This window comes from Ischnura elegans, chromosome X (genome assembly GCF_921293095.1).
Source record: "Ischnura elegans chromosome X, ioIscEleg1.1, whole genome shotgun sequence".
Classification (NCBI taxonomy): Eukaryota; Metazoa; Arthropoda; class Insecta; order Odonata; family Coenagrionidae; genus Ischnura; species Ischnura elegans.
In genome coordinates, this window is record NC_060259.1 from 110,550,711 (window position 1) to 110,563,120 (window position 12,410).

Genomic DNA, 12,410 nt, shown 5'->3' on the forward strand with positions numbered 1-12,410 from the left:
TATACACATGTATTACAGCTGTATATGTACATATACACATGCATTACAGCTGTATATGTACATATACACGTGTATTACAGCTGTACATGTACATATACACCTGTATGTAGCTGTATATCCTATGTATGGATACATCTAAATTATGTTTCTTGCTCAATAGTATTTATTCATTAGCTGACCTCATTATCTTAAACATGCTGATTCTTCTAATATTAGCTGCTCTGGGAATTAATAGAAGAATTTTCTCTGACTTATAAATGTAGTCAATGGAAAAATTACTAATCTGACTAAACCTTACTTATGCTGTGTATTTCTAATTTCACTTGATCACACATCATCTTACCAAGGCTACTCTAAGTAGCAGCTGTACTAGTTCAAATGCAGAGGCCCTCAATCTTCCTTGATAAAACGTGATGTCCCTCAAAACCTGAAGATCGAACATCATTGAGAATATAAAATGGACAGCCAGAAACAAATTTTACAGAGTAGTAAAAAAAGGAGGACCATATAAGATACCAGAGAGGAATAAAATGGATTGGAAAAACCCTGAGTGCATGAATAGCAAGATTGAAGGGAAAATGGAACAGTTCTCAATGGAAAATTTTTATGAAGTTCACGGATAAAAGAAAGGGAAGTACATAGGATGAGTTATCAAGCAGTGAGGACTAGCACAGGGAAGAGTGGAGGTTAGGACAATGAAGTAGTCAATCCTAGCAATTCCTGACCAATGACAAAGTGAATGTCATGCTGGGAATCCTGAATTCCATGAGAAAGGAATGCATCCAGTAACCATTTGTAATGCAAATTAAGAATATAGAGAAGACAAAAAATTCCTTCTTTTAAATTATCATTTAATGCACAATATGTGCATCATTAAATATAACAGGAACTATACAAATTCTTTCATATAAAATTATCATTTAATGTACAATGTATACATTATTAAATATCACACAAATTGTGCATATTCTGTCATTCGAAAATTTTCAATTAATTTAAAGTTCATTATATACTGAAGGAGGTACATCATAAGAGTCTTGGCTTCCGGGCATTCCTCCGCATTGAGTTGTCCATAGGTGACGACAGTTTCTCCAGCCATCCTGCTGGCATCTTCAGGTCAGAAGTAGCAATGCATAAAATTGGGAACCTGCATTCGTAGCAACAACATGCAAGTGATCATGCAAATCAAATTTATTAATGTATACCAATGGTAAACATAACTAATCACTAGAATATACCCAGTCAACACAGTATTCGTAATGAGGTCTTATATGAACTCATACGTTGGACTCCTTTGAGATTCCACATTAAGAGACATGAAAGGGCCTTTAAGACCTCACACTTCATGAGGTCACATAAATGATGTCTTTAAGACCGCATACTTCATGAAGTCTTGAAGACCTCACACTTCATGGGGTCTTCAAGATCACACACACATGAGGCCTGAAAAATCAAGTCATGTATATGTTAATGAATTATAATTTCAATCGTAATTATATATTTCTGCGTGTATAATATTTTTTCTTCCTTCAATTAACTCTTTATATTAAGAGATGGGTTCGTAAACTTCTCCCTCCGATTCTATTAAATAAGCTGACACTTCCACTTTCCGCTAGGTCCGCCATTGTGTTGTCGTGTTATTCTACTGCCTTGAGCTCAAACGTCTAGTTTATGATTAATATCGTGTGTACTCCATGGCCTAGTTCTTGCTCGTGTTTTTCCTTGTGTCTACGAACGTGAATCAGGATTCCATCGGATCTGAGATCGGCACGAACCTTGTGGACATCATGATGTGTTACGTGCACGGAGACTTGGAAGGTAAGTTTCAATGATTTTATGTGTCCGATTCTTTATCCACTTGTTAATGAGAAAATCCATTAATTATACTATTTTAAAAGCTGGTTAAGTTCATGCTTATCATTGATTATCGGTAAATATATCCATGTAAAATATTTAGGTGGAACACGTTTTATAACGTGCCTTTGTTGTTGTTCATGTTTCATTTCATTCATTCATCGTATCCTTATAAATTTGCTGTTATCGCATTTTAAATTATTTCCGCTAATATACACTATCTCGATCATATCTAGTGCGTGGTCAAGCAATGTTTTTATTATTTCGGGTTCACAAAACAGTTTTCCCTAAGATCATTGAAGTTTATAAACTTCTCAGTTCTCAAAATCATGACGTAAACAAACAAAAGTGCTAACCGATTTATAATTTGCTTGATTTCACTTCGTAATGTAACTTATGGAACGATAAAGCATGGAAATAACGTACACCATGTATTTAAGTTAACTTCTAAGAGCATTATAATGCAATAGGAATGTAATTAAGTGTAAGAGTTACTCAAAAGTAGTTCACTAATTCGGTTACTCCTAAAATTAACCAAGTTAAAACGGTCATCTTCGGTGCTAAAACCGGCCCTGGGAGTATTTAGGGACTGCTAATGAGATAAATAGTCTTTATCTGGTTTATTTGATGTTATTATGTTATCAATTATAACTCTCAACAAACTTAAGTTCAATGTTTTTTTTGCAGCCTCTCTTATGAAATGGAACCCGACATCAGCAAGTAGTGTCGCCTTGGAGAGAGTGGAGAGGCAGTGGCTGTATCAAGCGGAGACCGCGTAAAGTATGCAGAGAGGAAGAATTCAAAAACTCGTTATGTTTGTTTATTGACTTAATATAATGAAGAATAAATTTATAAATATCATGAAGTTGTCTATTCCATTTTGTTTTTCTGCCGTATTTCCACCTATGGTTCTCATTAAATGTATTATTTTGCTTTATTTTAATTGGATACGTCGGGTACTTATGTCATCGGAGAATTTTCTTAAATAAAGGTGCGTTAAGTATTTTGAAATCTTAATTAATGGGCTGGTAGGGGCCCCGGCGTTTTTGTAGGCTATTTCAAAGCCATCTATCGGAATTATTACGAAGTGGGTAAATTTTCTGGTTCTCCAGGTAGTTCCATTATCACACACGTGGAGGCGCCACATTTGCGCCTATATCATATTGGAACTGTTATAGGAGTCCTATAAAACCTCTTGACTGAGCTCCTTCAGAGTCGTGCGAGACCGCGAAAAGAATTCCCATACGAGTGCATATGACCTCACGGAGACATCATTATGAGGCCATTTGGGACTCTTTTGTAGGAGTCCTACAAATTCGTCAGACTTCTTTATGACCTCATGCATGAGTCATACGTGTTTACTGGGTAGGATCAATGCAAAATGAAATGGCAGAAAATCCCCCTACAAGGAAGGATAAACACCATAAATGGATTTAAGAGTACAATATCCAAGGTTTATCACAACATGTCGCTAAGAAATGCCTTAAGAAGTTTTAATTGCACATGAAATCTCCAAAATATCAATAAAACCATAATATTTTCACACAACACCACATCAGGTCTTGAATAAGTTATATCTAACCATTAACAATAAGCTTCCACTCTTCACAATCACTATTTACATGGCATTTATAAAAGCACACTTAAACACATAGGCTTAATAAAAGGAAATCTATAAGTAAAACAATAAGTCCTAGAAAAATGTATATGAAAAATATACACTGACAATAACGTTTTGAAATTGAAATGATGTACGAAGAAATAATGAAAAACTCCTAGTTTTCCAAAGCCATATTTTTATAATGACTCTACATTTTTAGGCATGAATGGCATCGTCCTCTTTGATAATCACTGAAACCATTTTTAAAAAACCTAATTAACTGTAAAATTTCAAATCTTATAATTAGTAACTATGCTCGAATACGTACCACAAGTAATTATTCGGCCAAAGATGTTGAAATTTCAAGTACACAGGAGCAGACAGCAGCATCAGCCCTGGACTACGACAAAATTTCGGTGTTGATGTATTTTTCCGTTTTAACCAGCCGAAGGAATGTAATCCTATTAATACAAAACTGGAATTAAAAAATTCGGAATGAATCAAGGAAAAGATTCGTCGCAAAAGCGACTCGTCGAGATTTTAATTGCATCTTAAAATTTAGCATTCATACTACTTCGAAATATGATAGTCAATCTTCTCATGAACAACACACAAATAAAGCAATGAAAAGCGAAGTTTCATCCATTAATATGTATCGGGATATACAGATTCTAGTCAAAAAACGTAATTGCCTTTATTTGTTGTAAATGACCGAAAGATTACTTCATACCCACACAGCACATCGTTGCCAGAGGACGTCCGCTGCGCGTCCGTCGCGTCCTCTCAGTGTCCGCGGATTTTCAGGACAGCCAGAGGACATCCGCCGGCTGTCCTGGCCATCCGTCCGCACACTGTCCTATCTTGGATGTCCAGCGGACGTCCAGCTAGTGTCCCATTATGCAGGGTTTCGGAGTTTTGGTTTCCTCTTAAAACACTCACCTCCTCAAGGAGGAACTCCGAGAGAAAGTCTCGAGATCCTCCTCCGAGTAGGGAGTATAGGAGAAGGGAGAAAGAAAAAAAACTCTCTCTCGTTTCTGAAGCCAGAATACTTCCTCCCGATCGAGGAAGAGGAAATTTTTCGTGGAGGAAGAGTTATTTTGAGGATTATTTTAGGTAACCAAGTGTAATCCTCTTGTTGGAGTGTGGACTCTGGGAGGAAATCATAAACTATTTAACGAAAAAAAAAATTTGACATTTTTACCGCTTCTATAGTTTAAGAACAACAAATGTACGCTATTTTTAAGTTTTACATTGTTTATAACAATTAATTAAGTTTAAACAAAGTTAGCAACAATTTAAGTAACATTTACGAGCGTTAAAAATTTCTACATGCCTTACGGGTTAAACAACAACAATTGAACGAACTTATGACTCTCTACATTATTTATAACAATTTTTAAAGTTTTAACAAATTTAGCAACAATTTTAGCAATTTTCAAAAAATTAAAAATTTCCGCATGTTGTACGGTTGAGAAGCGTTGGATGAACAATAAACCCGTACTCTTTCATGATTATAAAAATTACTTAAATTTAGCAACTTTTACAAAAATTAACAACAGGAATAATGGAATTTATCGATTTTTACTGAAATTTTATATTATGTACCAATGTCCTGCCGACGTCGCGTAGCCGTCTCGGGGACATTCCATTCCTGCAGGTTAAATGAACTCTTTCAACTTATTGATTAATTAATATTTACTCTCGAGGGATTAAAAAATCTCAGAGGCGATTGATTGGAAAGTATTTTAATGAAACATAACGCTTTAAATTCATTTTAATTTTTAATGGTAAGAATTCTCCTAAAATTATCACGGCATCGATGGCCTCATTCCCAGATTAGACATTGTAATTGTCCAATTTAAGGATAGGCAATAGAAGGTAAGTACTGCCGTACCTTTACTTTATATTGAAATTCTAGATTTTTTGGTGGCGAACGAATTTTGAATCTACCGCTACTCCGCGATACAGATTCTCCCATGGTTCTCCACATTCCTCCGTTCCTCCTTTCCAACAGAGGAACCGGAATGGAACACCGGAGACAGCATGGTGGTTTGGCGGTTACAAAGATGCAGCTACATGTATTCCAAGTAAGTTTGATGTGACATCCAAATAATTTTTTCTTGGCGTTCACTGTCGGCAGTATAGTGTTTCCGCATGCTCCTTATATTTCTTATAACTCAGCCTGTAACATCTCGAGGAAAAATATGGCTCTGCTTGGAACAACATGACCGTCTGGGTAAAACCGTTACTTGGCAACTAAAGGTAGCGTCTTTTTCCGTTGTTCATGGTGAAATTTTCGCTTTTGTTCCTTGTTTACATGATATAATGTAAAGTGGAAGTTCTTGTACTATAGTCTCTGTACGCGAGAACGTATAGGAAATAATGTAAGTGCTAGCGTATAAAATAGAACCTGTTGTTTTGATAACGTAGGCTACGGCTGAATTTGTTGTCCGAACGGTCCGTTTGGTTCCGTTCCTAAATCAAATCAAGTAGGGTTCTTGGCAATAAATATAACTAGGAATTGACCCACATCTCGTGATATTAAAATATATATATATATATATATATATATATATATATATATATATATATATATAACTAGGAATTGTACTTACGTGTAACCGGGGGATTTTGCAACACGCATATATGATTAATAGGTTTCACGTAAATTATTAATTCTTTGAAATCGGAGTACACCGTGTGATTTCTTTTGATATGTATATTCACGCACGCATCGAAAAAGAACATTAATGTTATGATAGGATGTTAGAGCGTAGGTTTCCGCGGCGATGGTTTGATCTCTGCATTTCTCCAGGGTTTTCTTCCGCGTCAGATTGTTGGTTGACAACAGTTTCGCTGGCTATCCTGCCAGCGTCTTCAGGTCGAAGGGTTATGATAGGATATGGCGATTAAGGTTATGATAGGATAACCACCAATGTTTAGCCTTTTTACAAAAAGTTTTTATACTCTTTATCTGTTTGATGGAACTAGGTTAATAATTAAAGATTTTAGGTCCTAAATAAATAAATGATCTATTATGTCAGTAAAGATAAGGCTTAGGGATTAAAAAATTACAATGCCGACGTAACTTTTATAGCGTTTAATATATTTTTTCTGCCCAACTTTGCTAACCTACTAAATTATAAACTAATTTAACTACAAACTAAGTAACTGTGCTATTAGTCATCCATGCATTTAATTTAGTGGAAACTATAGGACGACTGTAAGAAACTTGGGATGAATCTAAACAAGGTCTAATTATAAGTGATATATTGTGTTAACAAACCTTACGGCTATGTTACATGGTTCATTTATTTGCTCAAACTGCTGCATGAAATCTTATACCCAGAAAATAGAACTTGTGCATCTTTTCGTACAGCCATCGGTACACATTTTGGTGTAGAGTATCGTGAACCTGATATATTTACCTGGAGGCATTTACTGACTATAGCTTTCATGTAGTGGAGTTGAATAAAAATACCTTATCTGTATTTTATTTAGTTCCTATTTCTATTTATAAGTTTGTATGTCTCTCTTCTTATAATTGTCTGTATACTTATTTGTCTTCATTCTTTACAGATGTTGCTCTGAACCAGGACGATACAGCCACCAATTCTAGTGTGGAAGTTACAGTGAAGAGTTGGCTGGAACATGCTAAAGCAAGGCATGAGAGAGAGGTGTAAGTATTCGTTTGATTATTATATAGGTTTGGGCAAGGAGGAATAATTTTGGTCTGGATACTTTTTTCGCAAGTTGCTCCTGTTAAGGGAGCTCATATAAAGTAAATTTAAATAATTATTGAACATCTTGTAATACAAGGTTCACCCTTCCATGCTAAAGGTAGAGAAAATAGTATTGTTATGTATTATTTTCAGATGCAGATTCCACTACCAAGTAATTCAAACATTTGAAAACAATTTTTGTTCTGCATATGGCAGGTATAATTACCAAAAACATGGTTGAAAAGGATCTCATGCTCTATAAAAGTTCGATGTATAACACCTGTAGAACTTAAGAATGGGATAACTTATTCAACAGGGATGGTAGTTGCACAGTACTACAGAAGCTACTATTTTCTAGTAGCTCTAGCTAACTAAGATGTTTTGAAGTAGGTGTTGTTGTAGGAGCTATAGAAATTTCAGTAGCTCACAGCAGGCTTTAGCTGCTATTCACCTGTTATGTCTCTGTCGAAATGTGAATATTGCCAGTGAGCTAGGTTTTCACTTTTGCCTCGATACCAGACTACATTAGAAGATCTATTTTAATTATTAAGATTGGAAGAATTCGGAGATCTAAATCATGGAATGGCCTTAACTACAGCAAGTTTTTGCTAGTTTTTCAAAGTTTCTATTTTTTTAAGTTGCATCTCGGCCAATGCAGCTAAGTGGTTTGTGTGCCAAATCAGTGTGGCTGTTTTCACACTAATCCCAAGAGATCTAGTCCACTTAAACTTCCTCCTTTAAATTTTCTAGTTTCCTTTACTCCTATATCATATTCAGCTCCTCTGCATTAGTCTTCCTTAGCTCCAGCTTATGTAACACAATTCACTCTAGTGTAGTCATAATCTTCAAGCAGAGACCAATTGTTCAGAAATATTATCCTCCATTTGAATGCTTTTTCCAATATCTTTTTCGAGACCTCTACTTAGCTGTCTGGCAAGGATGGATCAAAGAATTTTTTTCTAGATGGTGCACCAGGGTCTAACAGGCAAACAGTCTTCTCATATTTGGGATTAAAATCTAGTTCAACAATTGTTCTATGAAAAATGTTCTTAATCATAATGTATACATTACTAACATATTAATATTTTTACTCAAAATCTTTTCTTATTTAAGAACAAGAAAAAGTTAAAGAAAAGTTTGTAAAATGTATTCAGCCTGTAATGGACAGGTTTCCTAATTTTGAAACCTTAAGAATGTTAAACACGTGACTAATAAGACTGTAGCGTCCTGTCTTATGTAATCTGCTTGTTACGTACAAGATACAATTTCTTGCTACAATGAAATGTTTATATACTTCATTATTACAGGAGCAGTGCAGGAGAGCATGACCGCTGAAAAAGATGTGGAGGTTGCCATCCAAAACTGGCTAAGGCACGCCAAGGAGCGGTTGCAGGGGAAGAAGAAAATTAAATAATATGTATGTAGTTTCTTGCATTGTATTATTTTAAGAAGCCAAATAAATATTGTGCATGGAATTGATGCCTTATTTATTTAAATTCTTGTCTGGACCTATAATTTATTTGTATCGAACAAAATGCAATCCTAACCTAAACGTGTCCTCAAGGTGTCCAGAGCGGACAATTTCAGGTCGTCCATAGGCCACCTTTTTTACTGACATGCGGACTTGCAGCGGACATCATTTTGTATGAATTCGGCTGTCCGTAGGATGTCCATAGGCCACTTGGCGGACAATCACCGGATGTCCGAAAGGTGTCAGTGTGCTGTGTGGGTACCGGCATTGACACAAACAAATATTTTTATTGAATACAAAAGTAGCATCATTAAAAAGTTATTGTTACACTTTCTGGTACCTACGTAGTAAACACTACGACAATCATCTCAGCAACCAAGACTAAATATTGTATTTTAATCACAAAATTTCACACATTGTATTGATGAATAGAAAACAAAGAAGCATTAAAACACTCGTCAAGAACCTCGCCGGATTATCTGAACCGGAATACATATTTTTAAAAATTACTACTTGTGCACAGTTCAAACCAAATGATTGAAATACGTGGATCAACACTATTAAAAATTTAAGGTAATTGTATTCAAGGAACCATTATGTGTAGAAAAACTTACCTCACGCAAGCGGGAAGACGTTGTCGGGTGCCACTTGTCCCTTCGGCATATTTGAAGCCATTTCGCTCTTCTTTCAGTATTTTGAGGGAAACTAAAATTTTTAAACCCGTCCTTGGTGCTAATGGAGCAATTAGGAGCCGAGCTACAACATATTGTGCCGTATTTCTTCTACAATTAACGGAAAATCTTGCCGAGCAACTGCCGGCCACACTTACTTTCACAACGTAAACAACGAGTGCGGAGAAAAAAAGACGACTCTGTCTAATAATATGGCGATTGAGCGCAGGAGGCCATGGCGCAGTATAGTACGTTAAGCATATTAATTAACAACAAAACATTACCATCAGCGTTCATATTTAAATATGGGTTCCAAAAAGGGTGCCGGCATTATAAATACAATTATAGATCGAAAATAAATCCTATTATGAAATGATTATTACCTGAATATTTGTTCAAGAATATTAGAGGCGATGATGACTTCATACTCGTGTAATTCAGCTGTATTTGTACATATGTAAAAATACACATGTAATACAACTGTAATACAGCTGTATAAATACATATGTATAACTGGTGTATACGTACAGCTGTATTACATATGTATGTTATTTCCACATGTAGAAATACACGAAAAATACATTTGTAATACAGCTGTATAGATACATATGTATAACTGGTGTATTCTTACAGCTGTATTACATGTGTATCATTTCCACATGTAAAAATACGCGAGTAATACATGTGTAATACAGCTGTATAGATACATATGTATAACTGGTGTATTCTTACAGCTGTATTACAGAAGTGTGTGTTATCTGGGAAAGAACATGAACAGAGTTGCTGACCTATAAAAAATATTGGGGGCCCATTCTGGGGGTCTTGCCCCCCTGATGAACTCCTCCTATTGTTGCAATCAATATTCAACCATACAAATTGTGCATATAATTGCTCTACCTAATTTTTAAAGTCTAAATTATTTACAGCGAGTGTGTAATGCATTTTCAAGAGGGAGATTGAAAATATATATTTCACTCTCTCACTGGAAAGAATTTGACAGGAAATACAGAGGACAGTAATTATATGCACATAATTTATATACGGTTCCATATTCAAATGAGAAATTCACTATAAATTAAGTAATGAACCCAATCAAGAGAATATAAAGACCAATTTCTTTGAAAAAGTCATGAGAAACTGGCATGGTTAATTTTAGACAGACTCATTTGGTTATTAACACAAAAATAAATTCTCGTATTTTTATGCATTTATGTAATCACAAATCTATTTATTTTCTAATGTATCTCAATTCCCAAAATGGAACAACCAAAGAAATAAATTTTCTAACAGAATTTTAAAACAAGCTAGACTAATAAACAGCACACTAAAGAATACTTCCACAAAGATATAAAATTTAACATTAAAAAGGAAATTTAATATTGTCATTCAATATAACTTAAAAGTTAAAACACCAATTGACGTAATATGGGAAAATTAATTCCACACTATTGCCACTAATAAGTGAGAACTGCAATATTGATTAGGATGATCAATATGATGGCCTTTCCTCTAGGCATCCCTAAATTTGGCAATCCTTTATGTAATTTTCTGGTTCCTTAGATGAAGCACTTAGGTGGTAACGTCGAACTGCATCTGTAAAAGAAGAGGTATTCCCTATGACAATGATATCAACAACATGTAGTCCAATTAATCATCACAGGTAATATATAAAATTTTTGGAGGAACAATTTATTGGAAAATAAGGAAGAGATAAGTAAAACAATAACTTATGTAGTGGGGATGAAGAGCTAAAGAAATAAGCCTTACTGAAGAAAGGGATAGATGTTTGTTCGGGCGTTTTCACAAATAAACATCCTTTTGATTTAGAATTGCCCCTGCACTATCTACCCTCTCATCTAATGATGAAAAAATGTAATATAAAACTTACCAAAAATTATTGCTTTCAGGCCAAGCTCAGCGAAAATACTCTTTTCTTTTTGTAGCCCATCCGGCTATAGTTTGCTGACAAGTTGTCTTTCATGACATACCGGAAAGTTCGTACAATCATTTCTTTAAAGTGTTGCCTCCAATGAGGGCCAACTCTGAAATCTGCAATGAAATTAACAAAGTAAATACATCCCTGTAAACATAAATAGCTGCTGAAGCGCTGCAGCAGCGCTACACCGTAGCGCTGCAGACGGTGCCCACGCGCTGCTGACGCGCGACAGCAACCTTCAAATTTCCGTTTTTTGAATGCCACACGCGCTGCTAGAGCGCCACTGTAGCGCTGCAGAACAGCTGCGGCCGCGTAACGGAGGAGCTTCACGAGCGCTGCTGAACAGCTGCAGCAGCGCCGTTCAGTTGCTGCAACAACCGTCTTGCAGCGCTGTAGAAATGCATTAGCAACGCTACACCAGCGGTGCTGCGGCGCCCGAATTTCGCTTTAATTGCGTACTGAATCAAGCTTATCCTTGCCAATTACTACCCGGTGGCCTATCCCCAAAAGCAATTCCATCATTCATGTGCAGGTCTGAATTATCATCGCTGCTATGCTCGTAGATATGTCTACTTGTCCGGGCACTAGTCAGCCTGGATGGTGAATGAAGAAATAGCTATTGGGCATACGCTATGAAAGAGTACTGAAATAAATTATTAGGTCTTGATTGAATTACGCAGTTCAATCAAGACCTAATAATTTATTTCAGTACTCCTTCATAGCTTATGCCCAATAGCCATTTCTTCATTCACCTGCCAGGTTGACTAGTGCCCGGACAAGTAGACATATCTACGAGCATAGCAGCGATGATAATTCAGACCTGCACATGAATGATGGAATTGCTTTTGGGGATTTACACTGAAAGCATACCATCAATGAAAAGGTCCGGAATAACCTGCATAACTATGGCCACAGGGTAGTAAACCAAAACGAAATTACCTTGACAAGAAGTTTGGCACACAGGGTAGAATTCTATGACGGTCATAACCTAGAAAGTAAAATTTCCATAGACTTTCACTCTAGGCTTACCATCAGTACTTCACTCAGCCAAAACAGCATTAGTTCTCAAATCTCGAATCAAAAAAAAGAATGCAAAATTTAGAACTGGTAACCACTCCATACAAAGCGTACAACAATCCTCAGAATAACTAAGCAT